The sequence below is a fragment of the Topomyia yanbarensis genome, chromosome 1, assembly GCF_030247195.1.
Source record: "Topomyia yanbarensis strain Yona2022 chromosome 1, ASM3024719v1, whole genome shotgun sequence".
Classification (NCBI taxonomy): domain Eukaryota; kingdom Metazoa; phylum Arthropoda; class Insecta; order Diptera; family Culicidae; genus Topomyia; species Topomyia yanbarensis.
Genome location: NC_080670.1, coordinates 13531497 through 13556496, shown reverse-complemented (window position 1 = coordinate 13556496; position 25000 = coordinate 13531497). Strand labels below are relative to the sequence as shown.

The 25000-nt window shown below is 38.4% G+C and overlaps 1 protein-coding gene across 1 annotated transcript in view; it reads right to left on the bottom strand.

Moving 5' to 3' along the window:
* LOC131693634 (huntingtin) overlaps positions 1-25000 on the bottom strand; it is a 70585-nt gene that overhangs the window by 31769 nt on the left and 13816 nt on the right. The window lies entirely within an intron of this gene.

Genomic DNA, 25000 nt, shown 5'->3' with positions numbered 1-25000 from the left:
TCATTTCGATCTGTTTTCCCCGTTGTATACCACCAAAAAAATTCAACTTTATTCATTGACATACACGCTCAAACTTGTTTTAATCAAAATTTTACTTTGCGGAAATTCTTTGCACATCACACTTACAGATTTTTCAATTGTTACCCACGTGATATTGCAAATTCCCTTCAGAATTTTATTTCTAAGCTGTCGTATAACTCCATTGAAGCCACTTTCATTCGCTCTGGTAGCAGTAGTATCCTAGTAGGTAATAGCAGCAATCTTTCCAGCAGCCAAACACTTCTTCAAAGTACTACCGATTAGTACGACAATGCGGGAAAAAGAACCCTTCCCTTGCGGAAGGCGGAAATCTCTTCGACATCGAAATCTGCACGAAGTGGCTGGCCTAGCGAGTGCACTCTTTGAAAATTGCTCACATATCACACTGCCCGATCGGGCAAGTCACCTTTATCACAGATAACAGACATTCAAGCAAGAACCATTTGTTCTTAAAAACCTGTGTAAATTTTCAGATCGATAAATATTGGTCCACAGTACTTCACTGTTTGATGCAGCTAGTTTGACAGCTAGTTACATCGCAGCGCCACCTACAAAAATTGTAATCGCTCGCATCGTTTCAAATGACAGTTATTGCAACAGGTATTTACATCTATGTCCAATATGAAGAAAAAACATCCGTTATCTGTGCTCTTATTATTCCCTATCGAACCATTCCACTGATAGCAACCGAGTTACCATGGGGAAGAGAGAATACATTTCGCAGAAAAGTTCAACAACCAACGGCGACGACGACAACGACGATGCCGATGACGTCGTTGGCTCCATCGAATCTTCATCCGGGCGGAAAAACTTGCTCATTTCGAAATCGATAACAATCGGAAATGGCTGATTAGCGACGAGCAGGTGGAACGAGGGTCGGTGTGGGGTTGTGTGCTTGGAAACTTGTTCTTTCCTTCGAAAAATGAGGCTTACTACGACGAAGTTATTGACGCTCGAAAGTAGGCGGCAGATTGCAGTTTGACTACTCTGCGAAGAATTTGTTTTTTCGAAGTTTTGCGAATCGCTTTCGTCTTGATAAGCACTACTTTAGTGGGTTGTTTGGTGAGATTAGCATACAACCAATCGGTTCGTCGCGTACCCTCCGTAATCATCCTTTTTAACTAAATATGCAGTACCATAAAAAAGCGAAAAAAAATTACGTTTACCATAAGCAGTCATGGCTCACAAAACTATAAATCTAGAACAACAATAAGGGAGAAGACAACTCCAATGGGGTCCTTATTGGGTCATTTCCCGTAAATGAGAAGCGCTCGGATTCGCCAGAAGGTGCTTCTGTACTGTTAAAACAAACAGCACTATAGTAGCATCAGCAAAGTTGGTCGTTCCTCTTTGCCGCCTTCGGATCCAAAAAGAATGGCCAATATTTTACGAGCGTCACTTTTTTTGCTTGTTTGTTTGTTTGTTCCTAGAACAATTCTCAAGTTATCTTGCCTCCAGACAGTGTTGCCAGCGATCGTTGGTAGGAGGGGCTCGTTTACCCATTTTCTATTTTTTTTATTCTTTTCGGTTCTACACGTAACGCCATTAGTAATAACTGTATAGCTGGTGCTCCCGGGATAACTAACTAAGCATCCGTAGTTTGACTGTTGAGCATAAAGTTTGGATCCGTTTTTTTTGCATTTCACTTCCTCTCTACGTTCTCGATCTGGCCTGGCGGCTAGCAGAGGTGACAGTAGATTTTTTTCTATCCCGAACATCTAGTGAAAAAATAAACTCCTGGCTGACGGTGACGGAGGCAAAAGCAAACTTTACCGCGTTTATGCTAATGAAGCTGCTTGGCTTCCGTTTCGAAGCTGTAAACTCGGAATCAGAAAAAAAAAAAGGAAAAGTAAGTAGCAGCAGCAGGATTACTTATTCAGCTATTTTACATGGTACCCCGCGGCCACTTTCCTGCTTCCAACCGAAAGGGGTAACATCCATAAAGATGAAGAATGAAGAGTCCTCTAAATCCGGGGAGAGCACGCCACCATTCCCTCGGGAAGCCATCTGTCATTGTTGAATTATAGCGCACGAAGTTATCACCCGGTGTCTCGCGCACCGCGGTGAGTTATTGGGGCGATTTTCCAGGTTTGCCGGAGGGCCAAAGTTTGTTGGAAACTTTTGACTTCATAAGGGCTACTTAAGCGCGAGTTTTGTCGCGCGATTTTGGTGTGGGTGCCGGACACGGTTTTGACGACGCATATGATGAATATCTTATAGCTTGAAAGTTAGTTTTTAGCGAGCCAATCATACTAAATCCTGCCAGCAGTCGAAAATTGTTGAGCTTTCAAAGTTTTCTCTGCTGCGTCGCGCTGCGAAACACGGTACTATTAGCGGAATACAGATTGATAATTTCTATACATAATTGTTGAGACTGAACAAAACAAAAAAACTGAAATAATACACAAAATGGAAAAACAAAAAAAAAATTCAAAATAGCAAAAAATAAAATTAAAGAAATTAAAAAAAGAATAATTGATAAAGAATAGAATAATTCAAAATAAAAATATTTAAAATAAAAACGAATAAAGTAATTAACAAAGTTATATACAACAAATAATACAATGATTAAAATAATAAAAAATAGGTGTGTGTGTGTGTGTGTAACCTTTTAAATCCAACTTGCCGACAGTGCTATTATGAAAAAAAAAAGTTTTCAGCATATGGTCCAATCAGCCCACGCAAACAAGTTAATCTCGGGATGCAGTAGGTGTTAGCTCTAACGATTTTTCAATTACCCATTTCAGAATGAATGACAGAGACCTAGCGGTACACTATGAGGCCAGCTTCTCATTGTCCAGCCCCGGACAATTATAATACGTGTACCACAATAATTTCAGTATTGTAATTAAATTTTCTATTCCTTGCCACAAATGCGTGTTCAAAAAGTTGACGCGTATTCAGTGTTTATGTTGAATGACTATAGGTAAAGATAAAATAAAAAGAGCTCACCGATAATTAGTTCGACGACTATTACAATGTCGCTTAACTTGATTCTAGTTGCGTCTATCGGGAAAACGCTGTTCTTGGCAACCATTGGCTATTCTGAACCGGCTCGATTCCTACTGGCGGTTTAACAATGTCACCTCTTCATGAGTAACATTTTCTTGAGCAGATCCGTGGATCTGGTAGGTTCTGTGACTGGACAATAAAATAATGAATGAAATAAAAAAATATAAGAAATATTATAAATGAAATAAAAAAAATGACACCAAAAATAGAAAAATTTCAATAAACAAATGAAATAACAAAAGGAAAAGTTAAAAAAGTTTCTAAAAAATTAAAATATCGAAAGTAAAATATAAGCACAATGAGAAAACTGAAACACTCAAAGAGGAATAAATGTGAAAACAGAGGAAAAAAGGTTTTACATGGAAAAAATAAACAAAAGAACAAAAAATATGAAATAAAAACAAAATTAAAACCAAGAAAAGGTACTATTAAAAGAAAACCTTGGAAATGATAGAATAATTGAAAAATTGGAAGAAATGGAAATAAATGAAAAATAAAAAAATAGAAAGAAAAATGGGAAAGACTATAAATACATAAAATGGAAGGAAAATTTTAAAATTAAATAAATAATCTAATAAAATATCAAAACAGGATTGATTGAAATAAAAGGAAAAACATGCAAATACAATTCATAATCAAATAAAAAAATGAAAATAATGAAACAATGGAAGCGACGAAAAAACAAAAATTGTAAAATGGAAGATTTCAATAGGTGGATCAAATAAAAATAATCAAAAACGCAAAAACTGATAACATAAAGTCAAACTAAATAGAAAAAAGAATAAGCCGAGAAGACGCAAATTAGTAACAAAAACTGTAGAAACGAAACAAACATCAAAAAGCACACGAACAAATGAATATGGGAAACAATAATACATCAACAAAAGTCTGGAGAAATTTGCAGAATGAAATGAATTCAAAATAGAATGAACATAAAATATAGAGAACCAGACTAAAAATTGAAAAAATAGCAGAAAAAAAAACTAATTGCTTTTTCAAATTGAGCTGAAATATGAATGATGGAAATGAACAAATATAAAATACAAAGAAAGCAACAAGATGAATTAAATAGAAATGTATGATTTGGGAACTATTTGTTGTTATTGGTTATTGGAGCTTTAACCTCGATGAGTACTTCGCCTTAAGGAGAATCTTTCTTCTTTGGAGTGATCCCTTCGGAATACTCGGAAGGTCAGGGCTCCATGTCAAAACTAAAATGGCAGACGAGACGGGAAATGTGACCCACTAACACACTGCTTAAGGTCAAATGCAGCGAGCCGTGATTGCGATAGTGGTAGAAAAAGTTTACGGTTTAGTTGTGAGCGTTCCATGATCGCGTGGTAACGGGCGTTTATATGTTCGCGCTGGAAACCATTCGTTAATAAAGTGGAAAGGAGTAACACGTTGAGCTAATCACCGAAACTTTTCTATATTTGCAAGATCGCGGGCGTAGCTGTGCGTGTCGATGATCGTGATTGCATGTTTGTGTTTGTGACCCAGAATGTATTATCGCGATGGCCTCGAGCGTTTATTGGCGTCAATATGCCACGTGTATATAACTAAAATTGGATTTGGATTCATTCGCTTGTAAAAGCGTATGGCTGCTTGCATATTCGCGTGGAATCTAAAATGTACCCGCGGATCTCTATTCTGATGATGACTTTTGAGTGTACCGATCAGATGTTTGAAGATTTAGCGTATTTTTTAATTCAAGTTTGATTTTAACCTACTATAAAAAATAATGCACGTGTACGGTGACACTATAGGTTCAGGTAGAAAAGAAAGCGATTCTGATGATAAACTGATATATTAGAATCGACTTACAGTTTTGTTTTCTGTTATCATTCTCCCGAATTCGAAAGAATCTTAGAACTGAAATACGAAGAAAACCGCAAATACAACCGAGTGGAGGAGTTGGACATTCCCCACGACCACGATCGTTCGGGCAGTTGCATATTTGTGTGGTTCCCCTAAGTTTTTCCTTCAATATAGTGAGAGAAATGGAAAGAACTATATAAGATATGTTTGAACAGTTGAGTTAAGCGTAAATGTAAGAATAAATCCAATGAAAAAGAATTGAAGAATAGTAGAAGCTTATAAATCGCAAAAATGTTGAAAATTGACTGAGGAGATAGAAAAAATAATTAACAGCAAAAATAAAAACCAACAAAAAATAAAATGAAAAAATTTCGAAATTAAAAGAAAAATTATAACGGAAAACTAAATTTAAGTTGAATAATTGAAGAATACGAATCATGAAAAAAATTAACAATGCAAAAAGGACAAAATTCAAATAAAACAATAACAATAATCAAAACGATATAAAAAATTAGAATAAAAAATGGACTAGCGACAAAAAATATTTGAGGGAAATAAATATAAAAAATAATAAAATAACGAGATAATGAGAGAAGTTTGAAAATGACAAACAAGGAATAAGAAAATAGAAAAATTGAGCTGGTTGAAATAAACAGAAAACAAAACCAAAAAGCAGTCAAATTAAAAATGTATAAGTTCAAAAACCAAATTACTTAAAATGGAGCATTAATAATGGATGCTAATAAAATAACAATAATGAAATAAAAGGTCAAATGGAACAAATAAAGAAATTGGGAAGAAAATGAATAATTGTAGAATAGAACGATATTTAGAAAATGAATATACTACCGCTATATGCACAACTGTCCCATGACTAAAAAAATATATTAAAAATTAAAAAAGAAATAAAATGATATACAATAAAAGTAAACATAAAAATGAAAAAAAATTGAAATAAGATTAATGGACAAACAGATGTATAATCGTTAAAAGAAGCTTAAAAATGGATACATAGATGGACTAAAAAATGGGAAAAAGCCGAATTTGATGAAATAGAAGATATAGAAAATAATTAAACTTGTAAAAATAAAAAAAATAAAAATAGTATAACAGTTCAAAATGGACTAAATTATAAAACCAAATCCATGGGTATAATAGAATAATTAAAAAACAAAAAGAAGATTATTAATAAGTGGATTACATTAAGGTTTTTTATGTGCATAGACTTTTATGCCAATCAAAGTGAACCGGTTATTTTTATGCGGGTTTAAAAAAATGTAAATGGGTAAAACTAATATCAAAATAGGTAAAAATTTTGGGATGGTAAAAACCGCAATTATCACAAAAACGATGAAAAAATTTATGGAGAAAATATAAAAATGGAAAATCAAATAAAAAAAGAAATTTTAAATAAATGGATTAAATGAGTAATAGAGCATAGAAAATAAAATTGAGAAAAATTTAAAAATTTAATGGAAAATGTAGAAAAATGTAATTCAACTGATTCCTTTCCGCAGTGGTGCGCCATTTTCAGCGCCATCTGACAATACTTCAGAACCATTGGATCAACCTCATCGGTTATCGTTTTCATCCATACTATCTCGCTACCAGTTTCTTCGAGATCATGGTTGATTAGTTTGCTTTTTTCGATTTTCGTGCTACGATTGTATAATCATCCTTCTTGATGGTGGTAGTACTAGCTGATCGTTCGAAATCAGTCTGCGGTTTGCCTGAAGCCGATTTTTAACATATCAGTTGTTTTTTTGTTTCCTCATAGGATCTTACGCACAGGGATTTCCCAGAATAGGCGGTTTTTTTTGTAAATTGTTTATTTGGCACGGCTCAAGGCTTTAGCTTCACGGAGCCGTGGGTCTTTTATATATTTAAATGATGTAAACAATAAAAATAATAAACAATTAACGCTAAGATCGATCCCGTACACGCGACTTGCCATTGCGCGCGGAGATCCGTTTTCGTGTCGGGGAAATATTTGCATCCACGTCAGATATATCATGAGGGTCCTTTGTATCTCTGTCGCCTTCGCACTTGTCCGGGTCATCATCGGGGTTACTGCCTTGATGTTCGCGATCAGGTGTTGTTCCTAACTTTTTTCCCTTTCGGGTCACGAGCGTGAACCCTCCCTCATTGCTAGTAGCTCCCTCATTGATGGTATTAGCTGTTGAGTTTGTGGTACTTGACGCGGCTTTCGCAGTTGTCATTATTGCTTGAACAGCAGCCACAAATTTGGCAACCGTTTGTGGCTCAGGGAATGATATTGAAGACTGAGTGTTGGTATTTCTTTCTGTAGATGAGCTTTTCTTAGCGGTTTCTGCAGGGTAAGGTAGGAGGGAATGGGTTGGTCTCCCCGCAATCTCACCACAAAAACACCATTTGAAATACCAAAGTAGTTCCTCCACGTATCCTCCGTAATGGATTCCACTTCTCCGAAATACGACATGAATCTTTTAATGGCCACTTTGCAAGTACGTGGTGCCAAATCATGTAATTTACTTTCACGTTTCCGTTATCCATATACACAGGGATCTTGATTTTTGCGGTGTCACAATCCAGAACGTGTTTCAAGTTGTTTTGCGAAATGAATTATTTCGCCAGGGCGAATTTGTTGAACGTTATCAGCACCGCGTGTCTGACGTGCTCCAACTGGATGAAACTGACGTCTGAAAACCGAAGCTGAATTTTCCCCTTCAGCAAATGTTCCACATCACCAATACTCGGTCTTATGCGGAAAGACCGGAAGTCAATGGCCACCATGTTAGCCCGAAGAATCACATTTTGTTGTCGAGACTCAGTCATCTTGATATAACAATAGTTCCCTTCAGACCGGTTCCCTTTGTTCTTCAGACAAAGCACACAAGAAAAAAGCAACTGCTTGCGTTGGCTTGGGTAGCAGCAGAGAGCACACTGGTATTGTGTCTGATGCCTTTGGTGGTTGAGAATAGACTAAGAATGAGCGGTTGATTTACATAACCGACACGTGTGGAAATCTGAATACCATAGGAGCACAGTGTTGTTTGAGCGTAAGGGGTGCCATGTTTCAGGGTTACGAATAAAGGTATAAACCGGAGCAGCAGGTTTCTTAACAATTTTTCCCATGTGAATTCCATACATCGAGTCCAGGTCCGTTGGGTTGGGAGCATTCAAGTTTTCACACACGGATCTTGCTTTTAAAAAAAAGTTACTTATTTCGGAAAAAACATACTAACATTTAATGTTATAAACTATCGAAGAAATTACAGAAAAGTTTCCCTATATACGTCACCAATACCATTGTGTTTTTAGCATTGTCCGACGCATCAGATTATAGCACAGTTCTAATAATAGGTACAATAGAATCGAGAGGAAATAATTTATCACCAGGAAATTTGAAGCTTTTTTGGCGCATTGGAATCGGAAAAGGTTCTAATTAGTTGTTGACCTTTGAATTCAGGTCGGGTACGGATTTTGATTAGCTCGGTTCCGAAAACCAGGTCCAAAATTCTAACCTAACCTAATGATAGACGCATAAAATTTCATGGAAATGGCAAGTTATACTCTATTATTATTCCCGGAAACAACAACATTATTTTATGTTCCACATCTACTCCAATGTGAAAAGTTGATCAAACAGTCGAAGCACGATCCGTTCCAGTTTCAAACAACCGGGGAAACCGTCATGACAACGCATGAAACCGAATGCGCACTAAATTATGCTAAATCGTTGAACTACCCACTTGGCACACGACGCGGGGGATGGGGACTCTACCGTGTCCCGGGTGTTCCCATAGTAGGCATCTCTCGCAGCCTAGGGGTTCGAGATTATAATTCAACAATTTAATCGAAATCTGATAAATCTGATTAAATTGTTTACATATGTGCGCCTACACTTACCAAGGTCCATAAATTTTGCCCTCATCGAAACCGGAAGGTAATATGAATTGAGTTTGTTTGCGATAGCAGGGAAAGAGGGATCTGAGAGGGAGAAGTTTACCGATTCGTTCCAGGTCGGAAGTAAACCCGGATAGGGAATAAATATTTACCATCGCTATACTCCAACCGATAAGAGTGGCAAACAGATAAAGCCTGCTCACGTTGCGTTTGTTTGATTCGTTATCCTTGTGGCGCGCGGCAGGTATGCATATCCGGTAGGATCAGGTATACTCACATCCGGATACGTACATCTCATCAAGGAAGGTAGAGTTGTATAATTGTCTTATCGAACCCGGCTAGGGGAGCACTTGAACTGTTGAGATGGCGCTTATGCTTGCTATGGTACTTTTTTCCTGGAGCAGAGATTACAGTCTACTGGATTTTTTCAATAAGCAGCATTAGGGACTACAAACCTTTGAAAACGATCCATAGAACTGGTTCATTGATTTTTTTCCATTAGTTCTTATATAAAGGATGGAATTGCGTTTCGACTTGGTTTAATCAGTATTTGGTAGGCCGACTTGGCCCCCAGATAGACGTTAAGTCCCAAACGAAAACACTACTTGTTTCCACAAGAAAACAACTACCCGCAAATGACGTTCCACAAGTAGAGAAGCTCTGATTGATTAAATTATAGCAACATCGAAACGTGGTTCCCGTTTTCTATATTACTCCCTAAGAAGAAAGTTGGATTGAGTCGATCCTACCGTGATACCGATGGAATGTCGAAACGCAAATTCTCGACTTTCAACAGTTATATGTTTGGGCCCTTCATGCCCAAAATGGTTTAGTTCCAATTTTCTCCTTAGGAAGTAATATGGCAATAGGCATTCCGTTCCAGCAGTGCCGCGATTTTGTATACGGGCGCTCGGCTGTATCCGACAGTAATTACATATTATCGAAGATTATTTCTTAACTGCTTTCACCATGGCTTCCGCAAACCAATTGTTAGAGCTGTCAATTTTATTCCTGTATACAGCCTAGTTGTATTTATTGACGGTGGATTCACCTCAAGGCGGAAGAATAATCACATGGAAAATCGTTGAACTTTGCTTTGTGATTGTGTATTCGTTAGTCGTATACTGCTACTGCCAGTGGTACTGGCTGTTGGTTTGGAGGTACTAGGTACAATCTTGAGTAGAATAAGAGGTTTGAGTATAAGGTTGAATTCGTTTTAGAAGTTGCTAGTTTGGAAGAAACAACTATGGATTTCTTTTCAAATCGTTTATTTGACACGGCTCGATGGGTGAGCCTAATGGAATCATGTGTCTTCTATTTATTTACAACAAATAAATAAAAAAAAATTTGGCATATTTATTAAGTGTCCTTTGAATTTTTCATGCGCAATTTACCATTACGTGCGAAGATTCATTTCAGCGGCGGTGGTGAATTGTCAGCATCAACCAGGGGCGGATCCAGGGGGTCCTAGGGGGCCGGGCCCCCGGATATTCTCAACTTGCTGAGAAATTTTAAATTAGTTTCCATTTTAAATGTCTTTCATACTCCAAACCCCATTTAAAACCAAATTTTTCATTGATTTTCATTAATTGAGGTTAATACGTAATACAATTGTACAGTGTTCATTTCCAAATCGAAATTTCAGGCCAATATCGAAATTGTTTCCTGGATTCGGCCCTGGCATCAGCTTATGACGCGTAAGGGTACAGTTTAAGACTTCTAATTAAAAATAGCAGGGGTTGGATATTAAGGCTTCTAGTTTAAAAAAATGAAAATTATTGTAACCCCCATCGCTCATTTTCTTAGTTTCAGAGAAACCTGAATGAGACAGACCACATTCCAAGGCAGTAAAGCAGGTCACCACTTTAAAGATCGTGGAGTAGGCCAGATTGAATAGCATCGAGAAGGTAACCATATTCCGTTCCGTGATGATTCATGCATCTTCGGTACCAGGAGAAGGTAGAGGAAGTACCATAATAACACAAAATGACGGTACCTATCCTAGCTCTAACCATGTCATGCACCAATTTGATCCACTTGATGTTCTGGTATTCCTGGAAGCTCCTCGTTTGATCCCAAATTTCTAATACTAGAGACTGTTTGCTTCGACTTTCTGTCGGCGCTTCGTCGAATTCTTATATTTTGTAAAAAGATATGTTTTACAAGTATTCTCATGTGCTCATAGTTATTAGGAACCATAACAGATGTTCCCACAGGTGGACCGTCAGAGTCGAACTCTTCCCGAGCAAATAGAGCGTATTGATATCCGAATATACAGAGGAGCCCAGTCGAACAAGACGTAAATAGGCAAAGTCCCACTGAAGGCCGATACGAGTTAATGGGACCATACAATTTTGCCCCGTCCTGCGCAATTGCCATTAAAAATCTTAGCTTACTGGAGCAAGTCATCTTTCAAACAGCCAACCGCGTACCTCGTTAGATCCACGCGAGCAAAACTCGAATCGATACCACACCGTCGATCTCCATGTTATAGGCGGGTATGTAGACACGGCAGGTCTTCATGAAGTGCTTGTCGCCGGTGCTGATATTTGCTTGATTTAGATAATATATGATAATTCTGAGTTTATCTGGACGCGCTTTTGAGTAATATGCCACTCAGTAGATAATCTTTGATCCGAAAAAATATCAGATATGATCCGACTAAGTTCAATGTGTATTATTTTAAACGGGTAATCGGAGTCTTCGATGCGGAATCTTGTTCGATATCCATCCATTCATTTTAAAAATTATTCCAAAGATGAACGAGTTTCGATCAAATTTTGTGGTATTTTTACAAGCTTCCAACCATTGTAAACACTGGAACAGCCAATTAATTAAATTTTTCGGTTTTTTGAATGGTAAAGTTGAATAAATTGTCTGCTCGGTAAACCTCTCACGAAAGACGTATTACATTTAGGATTAAGTCTTACTAGAGCCAATTTTGGCGCTAGTCTTGATTGATCATCTAACTGGCACCAATATGGTGCTAGTTACTGATGACGAGAATCCGATATGCTAAGAAACTTATTTTGAAAAAGAAAGCCAAAGTAAACACCAAAGGGCGCAAATCTAAGGATACGCCAAGGACGCCAAAAGATCACGCTATGAGATCACGCACTGCTTCCAGGGTCCAATTTTCCGTAGTGTAGTAAATGTTTACTATACTGACACGCAGAAGACTGATTGTCATAAGTACATAGTGTAGTTTGAGTGCACCAGGTTTCAGGGTAACGAAGAAAGGAATGAGGTGTTCAACCGCTTTCTCACCACTTGAACACCGTTGAGAATATCTGGTAAAAATTATTTCACTTATCGGAGAGAACTTCGCCATATTGCGACATATATTTTTCAATAGCCGCGAGTGTTGCCGTAGACTAGCGGCTCTCAACCTTTTACGTCACACGGACCCCTTCGTAATTACCCAGGGTTGATTGCGGGCCCCCACGGCTTAACTTCTTGGATTCAGATTTACTTTGTTCAACTGATTTTTCATTTCGTGGTTGGCAATATGCGTCTAACAAGTGTTTCGGTGTATCGTACGCAAAAAAAGAAAAATGAAAATCAAATCGCCTTTACTACGACTTTGCAAAAAAAAACATTTTGATGATTATTAAAGTTCCACTCTAGTAGCTCGAAATAGTTTTCGGGAGATTTTACAAAGGCAATTTCCTTTAATTTCATTAAATCACCTCTCTTATTTAATTTAGACACGGAAATTGCGTTTCGACTTTGTCTCATCAGAATCCAGCAATAACTTAGTGAAAGGACTAAGCTAGCTCTAAAAATGGAGGCACTTATTAGTTAGTGTCGGATTCTGATGAGACAAAGACGAAATACAAATTCTATGAATAATTTAGTTATTGTTTTTGTGCTCTTAGCGCGCTAATGTGGTTTTAAATAATGTTCTCCTTGGTGGAGAAAAAATAGTTTTTACCCATTTTTTCTTCACTAAAGAGAAATATAGCACAGTATACTTGTCTCTGATTGATATTCATCTGTAGCTAGGCGGGTGAGCGGACAATCTTCTCAACCAATTGAATCGACATGGTGTTCTCTCAGCATAATCATTGGCAGCTCCTGTGGTGGACCTTGACTGTTGGCTAAGAAGATTCTTTTTACCCTTTTCTTGGAACTTTCTAAGTAACATCGCTAATCACCAGATTCTTTGCTTCCTGCCTATTCTCCACAGCGAGAGTGGTTGGTGCTTAGATTTTTTCACGGATAACTGTGGAAAATGAAATTCTTCACCTAACCAAAGTTTCAAACGGCATCCTAAACGTTGCACTCAATGGTTAATAGGAGTAAAAATTGATAGTTGTTCTTCCAGGGCTCAATTTTTATCCTGACGGGTTACAGAAGTATTGAAATGTGTTTTGCCTTTTCACGTTCCCAACCCCCATTCCACTGAAAATGTTAAATTTCAAACTATTGGTTTTCAGGCCCGTTCCAACTAAATTTGATATGGTTTTTTGCAAACGATCACAAAATTTGCCCAGATTTGAGAAATGAAGTTATCTTTCTAGAACCGACCTTAGTTCCGGGTATATTGTTGGAAGTATTGGGGTTACCTCCCTTTTCGGAAACTTTCACGGACTTTCATATCGTTTATCAAACCAGTTGCGACGCATAATCTTTATGGTTTCGTAAAACAAATACGTTAGATAATATTCTGAGTGTTTTTGGTCGAATTGACCACACCCCGAGGTATTCCGGGAACCTGGTTCCTCCGACAAAGAGGACACTTTTTATCCCTTTTGAAACCTTGTCTTGAGGCACGTCAAACTTCATCATTTTGCAAAATAAGTACACTGAAGGTCATTTTTAGTTTTTGCTCTCATTGGCCACAAACCGGGGTATACCGGGAACCTGGTTCCTCCGGCAAAGAGGACACCTTTCGATCGGTTATAAAATCCGTCTTGCGACGTGTCAAACTTCATGATGTTGCAAAATAAGTACACTGAAGGATATTTCAAGGGTTTTTGGTCAAATTGGACACACCCCGAAGTATTCCGGGAACCCAGTTTCTCTGGCAAAGGAGGGTATTTTAAGTTCCTGGACCTTCGTCAGACAGCAATCCGGAGTATTCCGGGAACCTGATTCCTCCGGAAAAGAGGGCAAATTTTGACTTTGTCTTGCGGCACGTGAAAAGGTCATTTTGAGTGTTTTGTCAAATTGGCCACAAAACTAGGAATTTTGGGCACCTGGTTCCTCCGACAAAGAGGACACCTGTCGACCGGTTATAAAACCCGTCTTGCGGCATGTTAAATTTTATGATTTTGTATAACAAGTAGACTGAAGGGAATTTTGAGAGTTCCTGGACGAATTGACCACAACCCGAGGAATTCCGAGAACCTGGTTCCTCCGGCAGAGGACAATTTGTGACCGGTTCTAAAACCTGTCTTGCGACGTGTCAAACTTCGTGATTTTGCAAAACAAGTTCACTGGAGAATATTTTGAGTTTCTGGACGAATTGACCACAATCCGGAGCATTCCGGGAACCTTTCGACTGTCTTGCGGCACGTGAAAATTCATCATTTGGCAAAACAAGTAAGTACACTGAAGTTCATTGAATTTTTGGTCAAATTGGCCACAACCCGAAGAATTCCGGACACCTGGTTTCTCCGGCAAATAGGACACTTTTTAACCCTTTTGAAACCCTATGTTGTGAAACGTCAAACTTCATGATTTTGAAGAGCAAATATACTGAAGAACATTTTGAGTTTCTGGACAAATTAACCACAATCCGGGGAATTCCGGGAACCTGGTTCTTCCGGCAAAGATGACAATTTTTGACCGGTTATAAAACCCATCTTGCAACGTGTCAAACTTCATGATTTTGCAAAACAAGTTCACCGGAGGATATTTTAAGTTTCTGGACGAATTGACCACAATCCGGGGTTTATTACGGTTTCCTCGGTAAAGAGGACAAAGAGGACCTCAAAATATCCTCCACCGCACTCGTTTAGCGAAAACATCAAGCCGGCCATGTCGCAAGATGGTTTTTTTTAACGAGTCCAAAAGAGTTTTTTACTGGAGGAATCAGTTTCTCGGAATATCCTTATTTGCAGCAAATTTGACAAAAAACCATCAAAATGTCCTCCAGTGTAGTTGTTTTTCTAAATCATGCCGCAGACAGATATTATATCCGGTCGAGAATTGTCCTCCACGGCCATGCTTTTAAAAGTTTCTAGTACTGAATTCCTTGGACGATTGATCCGAAACAAAGTTACCATTTTCACTATCAGAAATTGTTCCACCGAATGGATGAGTAGCCACAACAATAATTACAGTTAGTCATCAAGAAATTGTTTCGAAGTGGGACTACCTTTAAGATTCCTTTATTTTAATATATTTATGGGATTCCCACAGCAGGACTAGGAGTCATGGTCCTTTGCCCACGCACAATACACAGGCAAATAAAACGGGTAGAGAAGTTTATAATTTCTTTAATTTCAACAAATATTCCAACCATACCAGACCGAGCAAGAGCAGGACAAAATAGAATACCAAAATGAATCTAGAAGTTGGTGTTTTTTATTAAATTAGTCCTGCATTCGTCAGACCTCTTTACAGTCTCAAAACTTCCAATCACAACACAACTGAAACTACCTAAAACACCCCAAAACTATAAACATACGCAAACATCGGTCAACCCTAGCAAAGCTCAAATTAGCCAACCATCAGGAGCTCATTATCGTCGGTATCCCCGTCCGAGCAGAAAAAAGGGCTAATCTCAACAAACTCCACAACGAAGTGCAAACACTGTCCGTCCAATCAACAAAAAGCAGATAGGCTTTTTCAGGCTAACCCAGGGGAGTTAAATCATTCTAATCGTCCCGGTAAAAGTCCTTCTCGTATACATATATATGCGACCCAACGGGATCATCATTGTTTTTTGTCCGGGATTCAGGACCGGTACTTATTCTATAATGACATCGAGCAGACAGGAGCATGCACATAAAACGAGTTCTGTTTTAAGTACGGAAAGCTACCGGCTTGAAAATGACAAGTTTGATCTGTCTGTGAAACCAAGCAGGCTGGGGGAAAATAATATTGACAACTTTGATCCTGTACGCAGTATCTCCTACGACGTTTCCCGGAATGAATGAATCAGATAGGACTCTTGCGGAATAGTAAGGTAGAAATTAAAAGGGAAATCATCTGGAAATTAGATTGTGTAAACTTTTACTATAGCTAGAAGTTTTATTTTTGCGGAGAAGGAAAAATCATGTTCCTCCTAAATGTGTACTCCATAACTGTTCCGAAATGGATATAACAACAGTGGAAGATAGGGTTCGGTCTCCTGAATTAAGTTTGGTCATTTCTGTGTTGATGACTTTGAGGTTGCACGGAATGACAGCTAAGGTTTGGTCAAATGTAACGTTTTAGGAAATGTTTTTGTCTCGCTTCAATTGGTTTCAAAATAAATTTAAAAATGCTTCTTTCAAGCGGAACCAAATCCGCCCAGTCTGACACTATCGGAAGACAACCTCGGAGCCAGTCGTCGTCCATTAGAGACTTCCATTCCAACTCTTATCCAGCTGTCAAAATATTGTTATTTATAGCATTTGTCTCATTTCTCACTGTCTTGCTCTTGCTGTGGCCAGGATGCAACAAAACACCCCCCCCCCCCCTCACACACACATACACTGCCACGGACATTTTTCTCACCGATAACAAGATCAACCAACAACCACTGCCAGCTCGCTCGCTACCGATCCGCGGAACCACACGAAACAGCTTTTTACCCCCCCCCCCCCGCACCAGCAGCTATGTACCTTCATCCCTCCAGCGGAATAATTTATCTTATTTGCTGTCATACGCGGGTAAGCTGTACCCGAAGCACGTTGGCTCCTCCCGCATACAATCGTCGCCAGCAGATGTAACAACACACAACCACTGTTGGCCAATGTTGACACTTGAAATAATGATTGTGAAACGAATTTGCCATTTCCTTTTTTTAGTTTTTGAGAAATGTTTGTTTATTTTCTTCGGCTGCACGCTAAAATGAAGATAGTCCAAAGTAAGTTTGTTCGATCTCATTCAACAGTGGATTAGTATCCTAGAAGAAGTAGGTAAGTATGAATAATTACCTCTTCAAAAAATCGTTCAAGACTTGGTGTCTTCAGCAACGTTGTTAACATGCTACAAACAACTTTGAGAATGACAAAATATTTTTTTAATTTTTTCGAGTGCGCCTTGTTTTTAACTAAGACTATTTCTCAAGGTACTTTTTCGCGTGTGAAAATCCCGTTCATTCCATTAGACGAGACGGTCAGCCTCCACCGAGCAGAGGAGGACAGACGGCAGCAACGGCGAGACTCTGTTTGGCTTCTTAGCACGTGAAATATAATTGGAGATGATCGTGTATAATAAATTTCAATCAGAAATGCGACTAGCGAGTAATAAATCACGTGGACAAGAAGCGCATTCTGTGGACCACGTGAAATATCACATGAAAAAAAACAAACAAGATTCAATTCCCGAATGGGTGTGAAAGAACCAACATTATTCGGCTGGCTTCCGGATTGAAAAATGACTGGTTGGAGACTGTTGTGACGGGTGATTTCGAATGCAGATTCCGATACTGTGAATACGGCTTTGAACAAAGAATTTATTCGGATTGCCATTCACGAAAAACAATCTTCAGAGATTTTTCCTATCGATTCGCCTGCCGGAGACACCTGATTTGTGATACTTCCTTTCTTGGAACGACATCTTCGGTCCGATGACAGAATAAAATTAGAAGAAATGACTAATAACTGCCACCATCCAATCTTTCTTCCTACTCTGTAGTACACTTCGAGGGGGATAAAAATTGTCCGCTTCCAATTTTCACCAGCATCTCAAAACTGTGTCCGTGGTATAACCAAGGAAAAGATGGTGAAACTTTTGACGGTGACGTTGGCGACCGGACCGAAGGATGGGGGGGCTAAATCCATTCATCCAGCGAACGACACGCGGTATCTCATATTGGGACAGCTGGCCGGCTTTGGTGGAATCAAGCGAAAAGCAGCAGGATAAAATTGGGACACAATGTTGATAGGGACAAAAAAGAAGCAGAGAAAAACTATCCCTCCGCTGCCATGGAGCGTCTGCTGGTACGGCTTCTGCTACTGGAGGAATATCCTTCTCGATAAGCTTTTTTATTAGTTGTCAAAGAAATTGATTTCCTTCGTGTTTCTCCTCTCTATGCGGTTAATATTTTGCCTTCTTCGCTGCTGGCCGAAGCAGCTATCGCCAGGATGCAACTTCCGCCCGGCGGGGGGCAAGCGTGGAGAGGAAAGCGAAAAAAGAAACAGGAAGCTGTAAAAAATCAAAGTTTTTCCGCTGTAATCTGGCGACAGCTAGTAGTTTGCGGGAAAGGACGAAAAATCTTGCCCGAGTTTTAGCTATCGAAAACATTTTGTCAGCTGTGGGTCTTATTGAAGGAAAGCTGCAAGTGCAAGTGGTGCCAAAGTTTCTCTACGTGGATAATCGCATTTTGACAGCAGATTCGAGAGGAAATGTGCCCGACTGCAAGTAATTCATCACAAGTTGCCGGAAGCGATTGCTTTTTGATGATTGTTTTGTGAGTCGCATAAAAATGTGTATAGCATTACGCAATCGTATTTTTCTTCTAGAAAGTTTGGAAATATGATACTGATAAACTATCATGTATTTTTTTTTAATGTTTCCAACGGTTCTTAGAAATTCCCTTGCCGTGGACTCACCAAATGACACAAAAAATGTTTTGAATCCAAACAGACCAAATATTTAATAAAAACGTTATCGGAACAATTTTAACTTAAAAGAGAACATGTCTAAGTAGCATATGTCGTGCTTGTCTTTAACGTTATACTTATTCGATAACTTACCTTATAATAAATTGCAGAAAGTACAGCCCAGCTAAGAATCCAACGTATTTTAATACAATACTCGAAAAACTTCAATGCTTCGAACACTGCTCTCTTGTGAGACAAAACATTTCAACAACCAAAAGCATATTTTTTCTCAATTTCACATATCAAAAAAAAAAACGCTTTGCATTTCATATGCAACTAAAAAAAACAATCTTTTTAACCATTAATAAGCTCATCGCGCTTACAATGCGAAAAAGCTAGCGAGAAAAAAATAGCACACGCACACCAACAACTGATAAAGACAGCCATGCCGCTTCGAAGTACTTCGCGGTCACAGCGCAAACCCGAAATTTGCTGGTTTTGTTTCTTTTTCAACCACATTTTCACTAATCGCTCCTATTCCATTTATACTTACGATTCGCCCGATTCACACTATCAAAACACGATGTCACCTCCGCCAAACGCAAAATTTTCACCTTTAGAAGCCATTCTGATGATGGCTTACTTCGATTGAACACGATCGGACATGATTTTTTTTCACTTGCACTGCACACAATGTGATATCGCGTCACCACAGATAGAATCTTTCGCCGAATTCAGCACCGCTGTACCGTCCAGCCGGTTTATTGGAACGGAGCGCAAAATTTTCGGAAAATTATCCACCATACAGGTAGGAAAATTCGTCACTCCAATTGTGAAAAGTGAGACGACGACGCGAACCGAAAGCTTATCGACACTGACTGACAATCACAATGATCATCGCTGCAGAATCTCGTCTTGTAGCGAAAGGCGGATGAACGCCGGAAAGCTTTCACTCTGTTCGTTCGGTCGGTTGTGTGATCGGGTGAACGAATGAATGTCGAAGCGTTGCCAGATTCGTTGCCGTTCACAATTTTTTTAAGCATTTTCCTTGGGTAGAAAGTTTCAAAATCTAAAACTATTGATAGTTTATTTTTTGCTTGAATATTTTTTTCTCCAATGGTTCAACGCATTCTCTTATCGTGGATACGTAAAATGTACTGGGAAAAATAGTTATGAATCCAAAAAAGCCACAATAAGAAAAAACGTTTTCGGAACAATTCGATCTTAGAAGGGTAATTGTATAAGTAGCATAAATTACTCTTACCTTTAACGGTATCAAAATAACACTAATACAGTGAAAATCCAAGGCATACCCAAACAGCAAATCACAAACCAACAGAAAAACAAATATGAAATATTTATATCACTTAAAATGTACAATATACAGCAAAACAATAAACATAAAAATTAAAAAAAAAGAAACATCTTTAACGGTACATTTATTCGATAACTCACCTCACGGTACCTGTTGCTCACGTCATCCCATCGAAAGCACATTTTTCATAACTTCGCCGCATTTTTTTCACTATTGGAGCTATTGGAATCGCATCGAGTAACGCAAAAACGCATACAATTTTAACCACTAATAAGCTCATCGTACTCACAGTGTGAAAAGCAAACGTGAAAAAATATTGCACACACACAAACGACTGATAAAGGCAGCCATGCCACTTCAAAAAACCCCACGCCATCACGGCGCAAACCCGGAATTCGCCGATATTTGTAATCCATACATTTTCGCTAGTCACTTATTTTCCGTTTATACCTACAGTGCATCCGCTTCCCACCAACACAACGTGATGACACTTTCTCTGCCAAACGCAAAATTTCCATCCTTGCTTCGATCGAACACGTTCGGACATGATTTTTTCTTCACTTGCACTTCTTGTGTGTGATAACGCGTCACCACAGATACAATCTTTCGCCCAATTTAACGCCGCTGTACCACTCAACCGGTTTAACGAAGGTCGCACGGGAATTCGAAAGAAACTTTCGGGAAATTATCCGCCAAACAACGGTAGGAAAAATTCGTCACTCTAAAATTATATAAGGTGAGACGACGACGCGAACCAAAAGCCTACCGACACCAACTGACAATGAATGATCATCGCTGTCGAATCTTACCCTGTACTGAAAGGCGGATGAACAGCGAAAAGCTTTCGTTCTGTTCATTCGGTCGGTTGCGTGATCGGGTGAGCTAATGATTATCGAAGCGTTGCCAGATTCGTTGATTTTCGTTAAAGCAGCAATGTTACAAAAACTTTTAAATTGTGATTTTGTAATTTTACTTGTAATTCTCAACAAACTTATGACTACGGCGTATAAGCCAACCGTCAAAATTTTATTTGAGGGGAGATTCCGGACAAGCCGTTACAGTAGTGAACAAAAGAGAGGGTTTTTCTTTACTATCAGCAGCTACGATTGGCGAATGACGATTTGATCGGAATTTTGCCTCAAAGTGAATTTTGATATTTGGTCTATACACCGTATTCATGTTTGTCGAGAATTATTATTTTTTGTAAATTTCTGTGGTGTCAATGTTTTTCACTTTTAGTAACTTTAAACCGTTGACACATTTATGTGATTTAACATCCTCTTTTGCCTTTGAAATGCTATTCAATGACGAAGAAATCATTCCGTTTCTTATTATAGTGTCGTTTATTTTATAGGAATAACTAGATATTGGAAATGATATTTTGTCATCATGCCTTCGTATTGATAGCACACTCCCCAAAACAGTGACACGCAACCGAAATTTTGATTTTCCGCCTATTCTATTAAAAATCTTGAATTACTATATGTTCGATTTATTTTTTATTTAGAAGAATGAGAAGAAATCCAAATAAAATCCGCAAATCGATCCACTATTACTTGATTTTTCATATTTTGGTTATTCTAATTTACATATCCCTTAATTTAAAAAAACATCTTCTCCTAAAAAATCTTATCTAAATTTATGCATAAAAACAATTGTTAAACTACGAGAAACATTAATTATGAAGAATTGGAAAAAATAAAGAAAATCGGTTGAGTAGCTTTTCAGCTATCAGGATCACGGAAAAAACCATTTAAAAAAAACAACCCTTCAAGATAATCCAGTTTAAAATTTTAAGTTACCACTGCTCTTGTTAGACGAAACGCTCTTTAAAGCGCTGTAACTTTCGATCTATTGCTCGATTGCTGAAAAACTACTCAACCGATTCTCTTCATTTTTTTTTCAATTGTTCTTAATGTTTCTCGTACCTTAACAGTTCCATGCTTAAATTTAGATAAGATTTTTTATGCAATTTTTAGAGCTCAAAACATCAAATATTTCCCTAATTTCTCCCTAAGGAGAAAAATTGGATAATCACCAAAATTTCTCAATTATGAAAAAAAAGTTTTGGTAAAACCAGTCTTTGTGCTTCAAGGACACAAATCCTAACTTAATAGTCATGGGTGTGTCTCGACTTCGTCTCATCAGAAACCGACACTAACTTTTTGTCAGAATAGGTTAGCGCCAGCTTGAGCGGGGATTTAGTCGAAACGCACCCATGACTATCAAAACATTATTTTTTAGGAAAAGGAAAAATTTCCCTTATGCAGGAAAATATTATTGTTTATTCAACTAACCGTTAAGGTACGAGGAATACATACTCCTACACTAATGGGATTTTTCGAGTTTTGGGATTTTAGTTGAACTATTGAACTTCTATCGTGCAGACCAAACAAGGAAAAAAAATACGGCGCCCGTAACCAGTATTGATCTGTAAACTCTTTGGCGATACTTCTATTTGTCTGTGCTATAACGTGGGATCAATGGTTTCTGAATGTCAGTTGCGAGTCCAGAAGTACACCACGGTCTCTGATAACTGACACTCCCCAGGGAATTCAATTTTTGTGAGTATTTGGACATACTGAGAGCCCACAAAAAACGATTACAGCAATTACAGAATGAATCCGGAAGTCGCTGAAGTTGGATACAGTCCTCAATTGACCGCACAATGAGAAATAGTTTAAGATCATCAGCGTTTATAAGTTTGGGCCTTGGGGGTACTATAACATAGCAAACTTCATTGAAGAATAAAGGAAAAAGTAAGCAACGGTCCGAGATTGCTCCCTTGAGGAACACCCGACAAGTCGATGAAGCTACATGACTCGTTACCAATTTCAAAGACAGAAAACGATCTACGGGATATGATTTAAGACACCCTGTAAAATTTGATGGAGTGCCCAGCCGCTCGATATTTACCAAAAGAAGACACGATCGAAAGCAGCTTTAAAATCAGTGTATGTAGTGCTCGATTGGTGGTAGTTAGTCGGATATTATGTCATCTTTATGTTTGGATAAGAGTCGGTTAGAGACTGCGCAACACTACCACGTGTTTTCCCTGCACTGTTGAGGTCGCGATCGCAACGGTAAACCAAGTTCCCTGAGCCAAATAATTAGAACGAGTTGATTTAATCATTCAGACACGTTTCGGGAAGAACAATAACGTCATGATCGACATCTTAAGCAGCGAAGAACAGCCCACCAGTATTTAAGTGTAATCCTTTCACTTTCTAAAAGTAGGAGGCACAAATCCCCGACTACATCCGGGGAACGTGCCATTTAAGCTATAATATTCTGAATCCACTACAAAATATCGTTCCCATACCTAAAATATCTACCTAGCACGGTTTCAATCGAGGAACTGTCATGAAAGATTTACCATTCTGAATCTAGATAACCAAGCAATTTCGAAATCCAGAATTGTGACTTTTTTATGCCAAAAATATTGTTTGGTTTAACTTGATACATTGTCATCATTAAAATACAGGTTCTGTATATTGGATTTTAAACTAGAGGCGAACACCGAATTTCCTTTCTCTAGTCAATATCCCTTTACCAACAAAAATATCTTTATAGCATTCAGATGCTGAATCGTCAATAGTTGCTATCTATAGGTTCGTCATTTTCGGTTTCAAAATTACGATATTGAATTTAGATAATTTTCAAGCTTAAGGGCCGATTTCGTCATATATGCTTAACTTTTAAACCAAGTTTAAAGTTTCAGTAAACGTGGTTGAAGAGTTAAACCGGGGTTAAGAAATCGGCCCTAAGACACACAGACTACATTGCGGACTTTCTATAGCCAAATGTAGCATCGAAATCTACCTCGATGTTTTTTTAGCATTTGTGGCAGACGAAAACTCAGCAAGCCATAGCAACTGTTGGATTAGTTAGTTAGTGATCAAAGACCGTCAGCTTCATCCATATCAGAAAAGACAACTTCCAGAGGCACGTAAGGGAATCTTTAGATGAATCCTAAGAAAAGGATTGGAGCATAATGATGATAGGGAGTCGCACACTTACGCAAACGGATCAGGGGGAAATTTTAGGCGTGTTGCAAGAGGATTTCGTGTTGGACGATTAACTATGTATGTACATTCAAAACAGTCATAACTGATTTAGAGTCGTGCTGCCAGATGCTTCAATACATTAGAGATAGAATCATAGAATCTAATTGTGATCTGTGGACATCTATGTACACAAAAAACATTATCTGACCTTATTACATTTTCATGTCTCTCAAACTTGAGAAATGTAATGATAAATTTATATTTATTCAATAACTCACCTTACAGTACATCGTAGAAAGACATTTCTCAAAACTTTGGGACAATTTTCTTCGCATCCGGAACAGCCACTGGTTGCACATTGCGTTTTATATGCACGAAAAATAAAAAAAACACTTTTTAGCTATTAATAATATCATCGCACCCACCGCGCGGAAAGTTGCAAACGAAAAAAAAGCACACTCTAACGTAACAAGCGGCCGTGCTGCAACGAAGTGCAATATGCTCTTGCGCTCAACCTAAATTGCGCAAAAAATCTCAAGTTGCTTCTATCCACTTTTTTAAATAGCTGCAATGCTGCTTCACAAACACAACACGATGCTGCTTCCAAACACAAGTTTCGAGCCAGGAGTCGACTGACGCTCGCTTTGATCAAACATGATCAGACACGATTTCTGCACTTTCACTGCTTACTTGTGTGTGATATCGTCTCATCACGGATTGGATCTATTTTGCGATCAATGCCGCTGTACACTCGGCACATAGGTACTACTGAAATGATCGCGAGTCGGAAGGAAATTGTCTACTTCACACGGTTGGGAAAATTCGTCATTTTATTCTCGAAAATTTCACCACGATGATGCGAACCGAAAGTCTACCGACAATGCTCTGATGACTGATCATCGCTGTTGAATCCAATTGTTCCAAAAACGTAGTGTTGACATAGAATTGTAAAATACTGAAAACACAGATCTCAGACCAAATCCAACTCAAAATTAAATGTTGAGTAGGATGTGTCCAAAATCAATAAAAATCGGTAGTTTTCGGTAGGGATAAGAAAATATCGGTAGTTTTACCTTGGTCGTCTGTGAATCGGTAGGGAAGACCAAAATCGGTAGGACTACCGATAAATCGGTAGGTCTGGCCACCCTGGTTGAATCGAATGATAATGAACACCGGAAAGCTTACGTTTCGTTCATCTAGTCGGTTGCGCGAACGAACTA